The sequence below is a fragment of the Melospiza melodia genome, unplaced genomic scaffold (genome assembly GCF_035770615.1).
Source record: "Melospiza melodia melodia isolate bMelMel2 unplaced genomic scaffold, bMelMel2.pri scaffold_28, whole genome shotgun sequence".
Classification (NCBI taxonomy): domain Eukaryota; kingdom Metazoa; phylum Chordata; class Aves; order Passeriformes; family Passerellidae; genus Melospiza; species Melospiza melodia.
The window spans coordinates 7425904-7438108 of record NW_026948600.1 but is presented as its reverse complement, the minus strand read 5'-3'; the positions used below and the strand labels follow the sequence as shown (position 1 = coordinate 7438108).

Sequence of the window (12205 nt, the reverse complement as noted above, 5' to 3'; positions counted from 1 at the left end):
TGCAAATCAGTTGTGAACAGTGGACTCATCAGACATGCTGGGACATTGCACATAGTTCAGGGAAGAGTTTGTAATTGTGTGATTGTTATTTTAATATAGTAATTTTTACTAAGTTATATCCTGTTCAGCTGTGGTCTGTTGGCTAGGTCCAGTGTGGGCTGGAGGGAGCTCAGATTTGCACAAGGCTGCTCTGAGTGCCAGCCTTGGATGGGGAAAATGGTGGGGTGGGGGTAGGGACAGAGTCTGATTGATTGTCAGCCATGAAAGGTCCTGATTTTCATACCCAGTCAAACTGCATGAGGAGGTACTTGGATTCAATGTCAATTGGAGATTGCACATTTCAATGAATTACTAGTAAAAAAAAAATTACAGGACCTAAAAAATATTTTCTTGCTGTTTTTTTAAATTCAGGGTATTCACATTGAATTGGCTTCTGAAATCTGACTAATTAACCACACATTTGATTTGAACAAATTATTAATGAAATCAAATTATTCGAGAAGCTTAGCTTGTTTAGCTGTTCTGAATGTTAATGAGCCCTGGGACACTGAATTCCTGCACTGAAGAGCTGAAGGCTGAACAAGCCTCTGGAGCAGGAAAATTCAGCAGCAGCCTTCAAGTTGCTGAGGATGTCAGCAGCCCCCACTGAGGCCATCCCTGCCCAGAGACCGTGGGGGAATGCGCAGACAAGGAGAGCGTCCCTGGGGCTGGGGCAGCACAACTCAGAGGCACCAGCGGCTCCAGCTGGGAAATGGAGTGTGGAATGTGGCTGGGAAAGCACTGCCTGGGTTGGGCCAAGCAGGGCACAAAAGCCTTGAATTCCATCCAGTAGAAAACTCTGTCAAGGAGATATTTAAAAGGAATTACAATTGTTTCTGTATTCTGAATTGGACTTCCTGGAGAAATACTAACAAGAGATCCTCAGGAGCTCAAAAGAACAAAACAGTCTTTACTGGTAACTTTAGAAAATCAGAGAATTTTTGGCAAAATATTTAATATGACATTCAATCAACACAGAACACTTCTTAAAGCAATGACTTGGCCCTTTCAACTTCACAAACTCTGAGCTATTTGAATTTTACAATTCTCAAATTTGCAAAAGGAACAAAATAGAAGAAAAGGACAGAAAGAGAGAGAGGCAAAAAGGATACAGAGGAGCATACACAGACGTACCAACTCCTGGATTCCAGTAGCGTTCAGATGGAAATTCCAAGAGGAGGTAGGGTCAAGATGTGTGCTTGCCTTGTGGTCAGCCTTCAATACCCCTTGGTCTTCCTGGGCCCTTCCCCCAGGTGGGCCTTGGGCTCATTTGGTCCCTCAGGAGCTGGGCTGGGGGCTGCAGAGGTGGCTGTGGAGCATTGCCTGTGCTGTGCCAGGGACTGGCAGCCACTGCTGGGCTGGGATAGAGGCTCTGGGGGGATTGGGGTTCCAGGGCAGGGCAGGGCTGGGGTTCCAGGGCAGGGGAGGGCTGGACCTGCCCCTTCCTCCCCTATTGGAATAAGATCCAATATTACCAGGTAGATTGTGCCTGGGCTCCTCTGACGCCTGCTCCTGGGCCAAAGGCGGCAACTGTGGTGTTTCACCTCAGAGACACTTTTGGCTGGCTGGATGGTGCAGCTGAGCACCGAAACAAGTCCTGGCTTGTAGAAACTCAGTTTGCCTCAGGTGAGAAGGCTTCAGGCTAAGGTGAGGAGGAAAAGGAGACAGATTCTGCCGGAGGGTTAATATCAAGAGTTTATTCCATGGTCACAGACGTCTGAATCTTAGGTAACATCTCCAACAGAATCCCGACCGCATGGCCTGAGTGACTTTTTAGGCTCCGGGGAAAGGGGGAGGGAAGGGACAGGTGAGCCACCAACCAGGGGGAAGGGGCAGGGTCTCAGGCAACGATGACACCCAGACAGACCAATGACCTCTGGGCACAGGGGCATCTTTTGAACCTGAGCAACCACCTTGCTGGAATGTTGCTGATTGACAGCCCCGCAGGGGGCGAGGGGGAAGGGGAAGAGAGATATTGCCACACCTGGGAAGGGGCTGGGAAGTTTAAAACAGGAAATTGCAACACACTGCAACACTCCCCACACAGGAAATGTCTTGAGCCAAGAAACTCCTCCACTCTGTCACAATAGGGAATACTGGAGGTGAAATCCCAATTCTGGCCATGGGCACCTAGATAAGAAGGACAGTTCTTTTCCTTAGGAATGAAAGCCCCAGTTCTCAGTAAATTTCTGGTTTGATTGTTTGGATTCTGTTTGGTTTTGTTGTTGCTTTGTTTCATTGTTGTGCCTGAAGTGTCCAGTCACCAGCAGAGTGACTCTTGCCAAGGAACTTTGTGCTGCTGTCCCTTAATATTCAGTCTGGTTTTTGCTGCTCCCTTGCTGGGGATTTTTTCAGCGCTCTCAAGGCCTCGTTGGTAACAGGGTGAAGGAGCCCTGGCCCAGGCTCTGGCCCTGGGGGACACGGGGACGCTGCCGGGGGGTCCCTGTCCCTCTATTCCACCCCAGGGCCCCGGCCCCCCGTCCCAGTGTCAGGCTCTGGGGTCGATCTCGTGGAACATCCTCTGGGGGAGGCTGTGGGGCTGGGGGCGGGGGGACCCGGGGGGACAGGGGACCCTGCTGTGCACGAACAGGGTTGGACTGCTCTGGGGGGAACTGTGAGGGGGGCTGGGGCAGAGTGACCTCCCCAGTGACCTCACACTGCCCCTGTGATGTCACACTGCCCCTGTGATGTCACACTACCCCCATGATGTCACACTACCCCCGTGATGTCACACTGCCCCTGTGATGTCACACTGCCCCTTTGATGTCACACAGCCCCTGTGATGTCACACTGCCCCTGTGATATCCCAGAGCCAACTCTGAGACTCCACGCTATGATGTGATACAGCTGCTCTGTGATGTCACAGAAGTCTCTGTGATGTCAGAAAGTCACTCTATGATTTCACAATCTCTACTGTGATGTCACAGCCTGCTCTGTGATGTTACACAGCCACCCAGTGTTGTCACAGCCCACTCCCTGATGTCACAGAGCCACCTTCTATGATGGCAGGATCTGCTCTATGGCCTCACACTCTATTATGTCACAGCCAGCTCTGTGATGTAACAACCCCCCTCAGTGATGTCACAAAACCCTCTCTGTGATGTCATACTGACACTCTGTAAGGTCACAGCACATACTTTGACCTCAATGCCAGCTCTATGATGTCATGCAGCCATGCCATGATCTCACAGCCTGTTCTGTGATGTCACAAAGTCCCCTCTATGACGCTGTAGCTGCTCAGTGACCTCACACAACAAATTCTGTGATGTCACAGCCCAATCTGTGACCTCACACAGCGCACTCTGTGCTGTCACACAGCCCCTTGCTGACATCCCAGCTGCTCTGAGCCTCTGTGACACAGCCACAGAGGTGCTGCTGTGACACAGCCCCCTCTGGGCCATCCCACAGCCCCTGCCAGTGCTGAGCCCCTGTGAGCTCTGTCTGTGCCCTGCTGGTGTCCCTGAGGGGCCCTGGCAGTGCCCCAGCCCTGCTGGGCTGTGCACAGGAGCTGCTCCTGGCCAGAGCTGTCTCTCTGCAGCGCTGCCCTTGCCAGGAGCTGCCTCTGGGCCAGGAGCCCGGCCCAGCTCAGCAGCACAGACACAGCACAGGGACTTTAATGAGCCTCTGGGGCTTTGGTGCTCTTTGCATCAGACTCAGTCCCTCAAAGTGTGCTCCAAAAACCTTCTCAGGGACTCAAAAAGAGGGTGAAACACTGAAGTTTCTCATACTTTAAATAGATCCATCTGAGAGACAGGACTGAGAAAATGTCCCCAGGTTCCAGGTAGAGAAGAACACTGGTGGCAGTGATGACAGCAGGGGACAAGCAAGGGAAAGGTGTCTCTGCTGCTGAGCAAACCTTCGCCTCTGTCCCTGCAGGCTGTCAATATCCCCGGCTGCCCCACCTGGCTGGGCCCTTCCTTTGCTGACAGCTCTGCCTCCTGCCTGCCTCTGCCTGCCCACACAAAGCCTGGGGCTGCTCCAGGCTCCTGCTGGGGACATGCTGCACCACAGCCCTGCCCTGACAGGGAAATTCCTTTCTGCTGGTGTTCAGTCTGGACCTCCCAAGCTGCACTTGGTGCTATTAGGTCTTCTTCAGTCTTATTCCTACTATGAAGAAAAGCTCCAGCCTCTCTGAAACCACCCATCCATCCCTCCCAGGCTATTCCCTTTCAATCCTCAGTCTCTACACCACTGACCACAGAGGCCGCAGACTCTCCCTGCTGGTTTTGTGATGAGGCCTCCAAACCCCATTCTGGGAGATTTTTGAGTCCTCTCCAAGGTCTGTGAAAAGGGAAAAATAGCATTTTTAGTTATTTTCTCCTAAATCCTACCGTGACAGAAAATGGGTCAGTATCTTTAAACTGAATGGGGACAAAATAACATTTGTTAGAAGGAGGAAATATTTTACAATTAAGAAAGTGGCAGGAAACTGCAGCTGTTTTTCCAGAGAAGTGTATTCCCCATCCCTGGAATTGTCCAAGAGCAGGAGCTTTGTGCAACCTCTCCCATTGAAACCCGCTCATGCCCAGTGACAGAATTCCTGCATTGTGGGTTCTCTGATTTGCTGGGTGCCCTCCCAGAGCTTCTGGCCAGAATGTCTGCTGAGGGCAGCCAGGCTGCTGCTGGGGCAGTGACCTCAAAGCCATCACCATGGTAGCCCTGTCCCCTGGGCCTGGCTCTGCCCTTTCCTCTGCCCCTGCCTTGGCTCTGCTGGCATGAAGAGTTTTGTCATTAATATCTTGTCCCCAAGGTGCTGGGGCCAATGGCTTCCCAGTCAGGTTCCTGGGGCAGAAGTGGCTTTTCAGAGCCCAGCCAGGAATGAGCCCTGAGGCAGCAGCTCTGCAGTGGTGGCCACCAGGCTGGGCTGCCAAGGGAGGCTTCTGGCCATGGCCTGCAAGCAGCTGCTGCTGCCAAGGTGCCTTTGGTGCCTCAGGCTCTCCCTGGCACAGCTCCCAGCACGGTACTCTGCCCTTGTGCCCGAGCCCTTCCCTGTGCTGGGGCTGGCCTGGGGCTTTTCCTGCAGTGGGACCTGCCCTGCTGATGGCACAGGAAAGGCAGCTCCTGCTGGAGCAGGAGGCTCTGCCTGCAATGGGCTCCAACAACTCCAGCAAGGTCCTGTTTGCAAAGCCCCCAGTAAGCAATGAAGGAGGGCAGTCACACTGCTTTGGGGGTGAATAATGCTGAAACCGGCCTGACTCCTCCATCTCAAAGTTCAACATCCTCAGAGGGAGCTGAAGCTGTGGAAGAGCTGGAAAAATCCCCAGAGAAAGGAACAACCAAGTGACACCACTGAGAGCTTGTGCAGCGCTGCTGAGCTGGCCCAGCCTGGGCACATCTGACTGACAGGGCAGCACTTCAGATGAGAAAAGCCCCATCCCAAATTTTAATGGCAGCATCTCCTGACATTTCCCTTCTTGAGGGGTGTGGGGATTCCTCCCAGTGGTGGGGACACCCTGAAGGTCACTGCTGCAGGCTGAGCCAAAGGGAATTGCCCATGGTCATTGGTCTGGGGGAGTGACATAAATCTCTGCTTAATTACAGATTTTCCTTAATACAGTTGCTTTGAAATAATTTCCTAGTGCTCTGTATAATATATTTTACGTCTCTTGCATCCTGGCATGAATATTTCTGATTAAGGAAATTTTGTCTAATCATTACCATAATAGAGAAAATATATTTATATAAATATATCTGCCCATGACAGGAATCCCTGTGAGTGTCTGGGACATCCTGGCCCTTTGGCAGCCTGGGGACACCTGGGATGTCACCATGGAACCCCCATGAGTCCCTGTGACAGATCGGTGCCTTTGCAGCCCAAGGTCCCCTGGGATGTCACCATGGAATGGCTGTGACTGCCTCTGAGCACAGGGCTCTTTACCATCCCCAGAAAGCCCTGGGAAGTCTCCATGGAGCCCCTGTCTGTGCCTGTGACATTCCAGCTCTGGAATAGCCTGGAGACTCTTGGAAGGTCCCCAAGGAACCCCTCTGAGGACCTGTGACAAATCTGATCCTAAGCAGGAAACGATCACCAGCCCCCTGTTGCTATGGTCAGTTTCCATGGCAACCATCACCAGACCCCTGTTGCTATGGTCAGTTTCCATGGCAACCATCACCAGACCCCTGTTGCTATGGGATGTTTCCGTGGCAACCATCACCAGACCCCTGTTGCTATGGTCAGTTTCCATGGCAACCATTCCCAGCCCTCTGTTGCTATGGTCAGTTTCCATGGCAACCATCACCAGACCCCTGTTGCTATGGTCAGTTTCCATGGCAACCATCACCAGACCCCTGTTGCTATGGGATGTTTCCGTGGCAACCATCACCAGACCCCTGTTGCTATGGTCAGTTTCCATGGCAACCATCCTCAGCCCCCTGTTGCTATGGTCAGTTTCCATGGCAACCATCCCCAGCCCCCTGTTGCTATGGTCAGTCCCTTGGCAGCTCCATGGAGACCCCATGCCAGGGGTGGTTGCCATGGACACCAGCTCAGGCCTGCAGCCACAGCCCGTTGCCATGGCAACCATTGGCAGACCCATCCCCAGGCTCATGGGATCCCAGAACCACGGAATTGGCTGAGCTGGGAGGGACCCATCAGGATCCTCCAGTCCAACTGCTGGCCCTGCACAGGACACCCCAACAATGCCAGCCTGGGCCTGGCAGCGCTGTCCAAACGCTGCTGCAGCTCAGAGAGCCCTGGAGCTGGGACCCTTCCCTGGGGAGCCTGGGCAGGGCCCCAGCAGCCTCTGGGCAAAAACCTTTTCCTGACATCCAACCGGAGCCTGCCCCGTCTCAGCTGCAGCCGTTCCCTCCACTCCTGTCCCTGGGCACCAGAGGGAAGAGGTTCCCACAGCCCCAGCCAGGGACCCGTTCCCAAGGCTGTTTTCACGGCCACCAGGGCTGGCACCAGCTGGGGTGCTCGGTTTCCAGGCGCCGGGGTTCAGGAATGGGATTCCCCAATTTCCTGCCCCCGCTAAAACCACGCTGCCCTCACTGCCCTCCCGACTCCCATGGAAAGCACAAAAGGCAAAGATCCCGGGCTGGGATAAGAACAATTTATTAGGAACAGGAACAAGTTAAGGGACAAACAGAACTGAAACAATCTTGATAACAGAAGGGATAAATGAAACAATTTCCTGAGAAAACTAAAACACAACTCACTGGGTCTTCCTGGCCACAATTTCCCCTGTTTGGAAAGGACACCCTTCTTCTCAGGGAGAGAGAGAGAGAGTGTCCCTGTTCTGCACCTGGAAATTCTCTGAGGTGGGAGTGAATGTAATAACACAGCCATGGCAAGACCCTCATGTTTTTCAATGCCACATCATGACACTGGTAGGGGCAGGGAAAGGGACTGGTGTCTTCCCAGCATGGATCATGGGGAACATGGATCACCAGGGTTCTTCCCAATGTGGGTTCTCCCATGGGGGATGAAGCTGGAGTGGTGGATGAAGCTGTTCCTGCATTTGTGGCATTTGCAGGGATCGCTTACTGGTGGCTCCGTTGGTGACTGGTCAAGTGAGAGCTGGTGGTGAAGCTCTTCCCACACTGGGGACACTCGTAGGGCCTCTCCCCTGTGTGGATGCGTCGGTGGATGATGAGGGTGAAGTTGTGCTTGAAGCCCTTTCCGCACTCAGGGCAGTGGAAGGGCCTCTCATCTGTGTGAATCCGCTGATGCTGGAGGAGACTGGAGCTGGTCTGAAACCTCTTCCCACATGTGGCGCATTGGTAGGGCCTCTCCCCAGTGTGGATGCGCCGGTGCTTGATGAGGTCCGAGTTGTGCTTGAAGCCCTTTCCGCACTCAGGGCAGAGGAAGGGCCTCTCATCTGTGTGAATCCGCTGGTGCTGGAGGAGACCGGAGCTGCTCGGAAACCTCTTCTGACACTGGGGACACTCGTAGGGCTTCTCCCCAGTGTGGATGCGTTGGTGGGTCACAAGGACAGATCTGTAGCTGAAGCCCTTCCCACACTCCCCACACTCGTAGGGCCGTTCCCTGGTGTGGATCCTCTGGTGCCTGATCAGGTGGGAGCTCCACCTAAAGCTCTTCCCACACTCCAAGCACTTGTGGGGCTTCTCCCCATCATGAAGCTGCTCATGGACCACCAGCTCTGAACTCTGGCTGAAGCTCTGCCCACCTTCCTGGCTCAGGGTGGCTCTTTCTTCTTCAGAGCACCCTGGGCTGGGTTTGGAGCCCCTCCTCATGGGGGATGTCTGAGGTTTTTCTTCCCTGTTGGATTCCTGTGCGTTAGAATCACTCAAAACGGCCTCTTTCACGAGGTTCTGCCATGCAGATTTTTCCTCCCTGGTCTCCATCCTCAGTTCCTTCCCTGGGGAAGGAAGGACAAGGACAGGATGGGATTCGCCTCCATGCCAGAGGGAAGGGGAAGGAGATTCCCCCAGTGCATCCCCGGCAGGATGGCTTTGGCAGCAGGGTTGTCCTGCAGCCAGGGGCTGTGCTGGGCTGGGAGATGGAGCAGGAGAGAGGGGGAAATAGGAACTGACTTCCTCCTCACCTATCTGGGTGTCCTTCCTCTTCCTCACAGCCTCCTTCTCCATCCAATCAAGGTTTGGGAATGGGAAATCCTGTTCTGGGAAGAAAACAAAGGGTGCGCACATTGTCTTTTGTACTGGTTTGAAGGCAAACCTGGGGAGGGTCTAAACCAGAATTACAATTTAAAAGAAAATGAAGATCAAGGCAATGATACAGAAACACTGCCTTAAACGGACAGAGTCAGGATATAACCTGACACCCTGTTGTTCAGGGTGGTGGCAGCAGTCCCAGTAAATGGTGGTTGCAGTCCTGTTGGAGAGATGAAGGTGATTCTGTTGAAGCAGTGATCCTGTAGAAGGGTCTGGTCTTCCTCTGGAGGCCCAGTGGTGGTTCTGGAGCTCTTGTCCTCTGGCAATCCAGAAGGAAAGCTGCTCCTGGTGTAGCAAAGCGTCAGCTTATATCCAGGTAGAAATGCTTGGATCCTCCCCCTGGGTGGAGCATCCCACAATGGGAGGATGGAATTTTATCAGTCCTGCAGTGACACTCAATGGCCCATTCACAGAAGATATCTCCCCTGGAGGGCATTATCAGGGCTCAGTCATGGAAGAGATAAAGAACATTGCCCCACCTGTTTATAACAGTTGATGAAGATGGTGATTGAAAACATGCATTTGGTTACATCTTGCATGGCAACCTGAAGCAGTGGGGCAATCCCTGCTCAGGGGGTGAACACCACCCCCCTTACCCAAACTGGCTCAGCTGTAAAACCCCCACCCTGGGAATGCCACGCATACAGGGGGCAATGTCACACTTGCCCTGCCCCAGGGGAGGGCTCTTTTTCCTGTCATTCCCTTCCTGTCCCCCCTTTTCTATCCCATTTACTTTTCAATAAAATTCATTTTGGGTTTGGTCTCATTATCACCTTAATTGGGGCAGAGGAATCTCTCTAACACTTTTCTTAACCAGACTCACCAGACTGTGAAATTATTTTGGCACAGTGAGTTTAGGCACTGTTCTCTGACCCCAAGTGCCTTTGACAACAGCATGGTTCCCTCCTCTGAGGAAGTTGTGGTTCTCTCTGGAGGAACTCTTTGAAACTGGGCTGCAGATTTCTCTGAGTGACTTATGGGAGAACCAATGAGGTAAATCGCCTTTGTGGGCCTGGAGAGTAAAGAAAATATTTTGTTGTCCTTCTATTACAGCGACCTGATGAAGGTCTTCAGGGTGAGAGAAGTGGATGAGAATCTTGGTTCATGATCAGAAGGCTGGATTTATTGATATATGATATATAATACATTATAACTATACTAAAAGGAATAAAGAGAAAAGTTGCAGAGGCTTGCTAAGCTAAGAATAGAAAGAAGAGAATGAATAACAAAGTTCTGTGTCCAGCAGAAAGCAAGGACCAACTCTCCCGTGAGTGGTCAGCAAATCCAAACACTCACAGAAGACCAATCACAGATGCTCCTGTTACATTCCAAATCAGCAGATAATTATTGTTTGCATTTTTCTTCTGGGGCCCCAGCTTCACAGAAAGGACAAATCCTAAAAGAGAGGATTTTATGAAAAAATGTCTGTGACATCCTTCCTTGAAATGTTTTTTTAAAATCACAGGAGGAAAGGGAGCAAATGATACCAGCGAGACTGACAAGGTTCATTCACCCCATGGTGAGGAACACAAGGCTGCTAAAAGTCCTACAAGAAGCTCAGCTCAAGTAGCTAAATTCCCAAATAACTCCTGAATTCCCAGGCTTGAGTGCTTTGCGAAATGTGAGAATCATTTTTCTCTTCATCCCTGTTCACCTTTGTGACAGTTACAGAGTTTACTTTCCTTTTAATGATATCTGTATTGGGCTGAATTTACACTTTTATCAGAATGTGCTAGCAGCTGAGCTGGAGCTGTGCAGGAACCAGTGGAACTTGGAATTGCCACAAAATGGTTTGTACTGTCAGTTTATTAATGTTTGGGATTTGTTTGCATTTTCATCACATCTGACTTGTGGGAAAATCAAATATTCATCAAAGTGATTTATGGAGAGTCAAGTTTGATTTCTGCCAAATTATTTTGTCCAGTGCCCAGGGTATGCTCGAGGGGTCCCTGTGCCTCTCGCCATGGGGGATATTTGGCAGGGGTTTGGGGGGGTTGTCCCTGTCCCTGTCACCCCAGGCCATTCCCCAGGGGGTCTCCATCATTCTCACCCCAGAGAATGCCTGGAGGGTCTCCCTCCCTCTCACCCCTGTGCCAGGGGGTACTCAGGGCAGTCTCTGTCCCTCTCAGCCCAGGGGATGCTCGGGGGTCTCTGTCCCCTCACCCTGGGGGATGCTCAAGGGGTCTCCATCCCTCTGGCCTCAGGCAATGCCTGTGCAGGGCTGGGGACCAGGGGCTCTGTGTCCCTCTCTCCGCTGAGGGTGCTCGGGGCTGGGGGGGCTCTCCGACCTTCTCACACCTGGGGAGGCCGGGGGGGTCTCTGTCCCTTTCAGCCCTGCTGTGACCCCACCCAAACATCATTGGGCTCTGGGTGAGCTCAATCCCAAACCCTGATCCTGGTCTCAGTCTCACTCCACATTTAGACACACTCACAGTTCTGTATTTATTCTCATCCCAGTTTCAGACTCATCTATCCCAAGACCCAACCCCAACCCCAGCCCTAAAGCCAATCCCATGTCTAGCCTTAACCCCAATCCCAGCACTAATCCAAATCTCAACCCCAACTCCAATCCCAGCCCCAATTCCAGCCCCTTCCTAAATCCTCAGCCCCAAACCAAATCCCAGGTTCAGCCCTTCTGGGGGTTTGGGGGTGTCTCTGTCCCTCTGAGCCCGATGATGTTTGGGTGGGGTCACAGCAGGGCTGAGAGGGACAGAGACCCCCCCGGCCTCCCCAGGTGTGAGAAGGTCGGAGAGCCCCCCCAGGCCCGAGCACCCTCAGCGGAGAGAGGGACACAGAGCCCCTGGTCCCCAGCCCTGCACAGGCATTGCCTGAGGCCAGAGGGATGGAGACCCCCCGAGCATCCCCCAGGGTGAGGGGACAGAGACCCCCGAGCATCCTCTGGGCTGAGAGGGACAGAGACTGCCCTGAGTACCCCCTGGCACAGGGGTGAGAGGGAGGGAGACCCTCCAGGCATTCTCTGGGGTGAGAATGATGGAGACCCCCTGGGGAATGGCCTGGGGTGACAGGGACAGGGAAAAACCCCCCCAAGCATCTCCCAGGGCAAGAGGAACAGAGGCTTCACAAGCATCCCCTGGGCACCAGACAAAGTAATGTTTTTTCTTGTCAGAAATCAAACTTGACCGTAGATAAAATGCCTTGAATTTATTTTTCCCACAAGTCACTTGTGATGGAAAGGCAAATAAATCCCAAAATTTTATAAGCTTATAATAGAAGCTATTTTGTGGCAAATCCAAATTCCTTTGGTCTTGTACAGCTCCAGCTCAGCTGCTGGCACATTCTAAAAAAAGAAAAGTGGAAAATAGGCCCAATACGGATTATGAAAAGGAAGGGGAAGCTATGCGTAGCTGTCACAAAGGTGACAGGGACAAAGAGAAAAATTATTCTAACATTTGGCAAAGTCCCCCAGCCTGTGAAACAGACCTCCCCTGGAGGGGGCCAAGTGTGTCATTGTCCCCTGTGTGTGTGGCCTTTTTGGGGTGGGGGTTTTACAGCTGAGCCAGTTTGGGTAAGG

At 52.4% G+C, this 12205-nt stretch overlaps 1 pseudogene; it reads right to left on the bottom strand.

Annotated features, from left to right (window-relative positions):
• LOC134433911 (zinc finger and SCAN domain-containing protein 2-like) overlaps positions 1-8160 on the bottom strand; it is a 289196-nt pseudogene extending 281036 nt beyond the window's left edge.
• Between the last annotated feature and the right edge of the window lie 4045 nt (positions 8161-12205).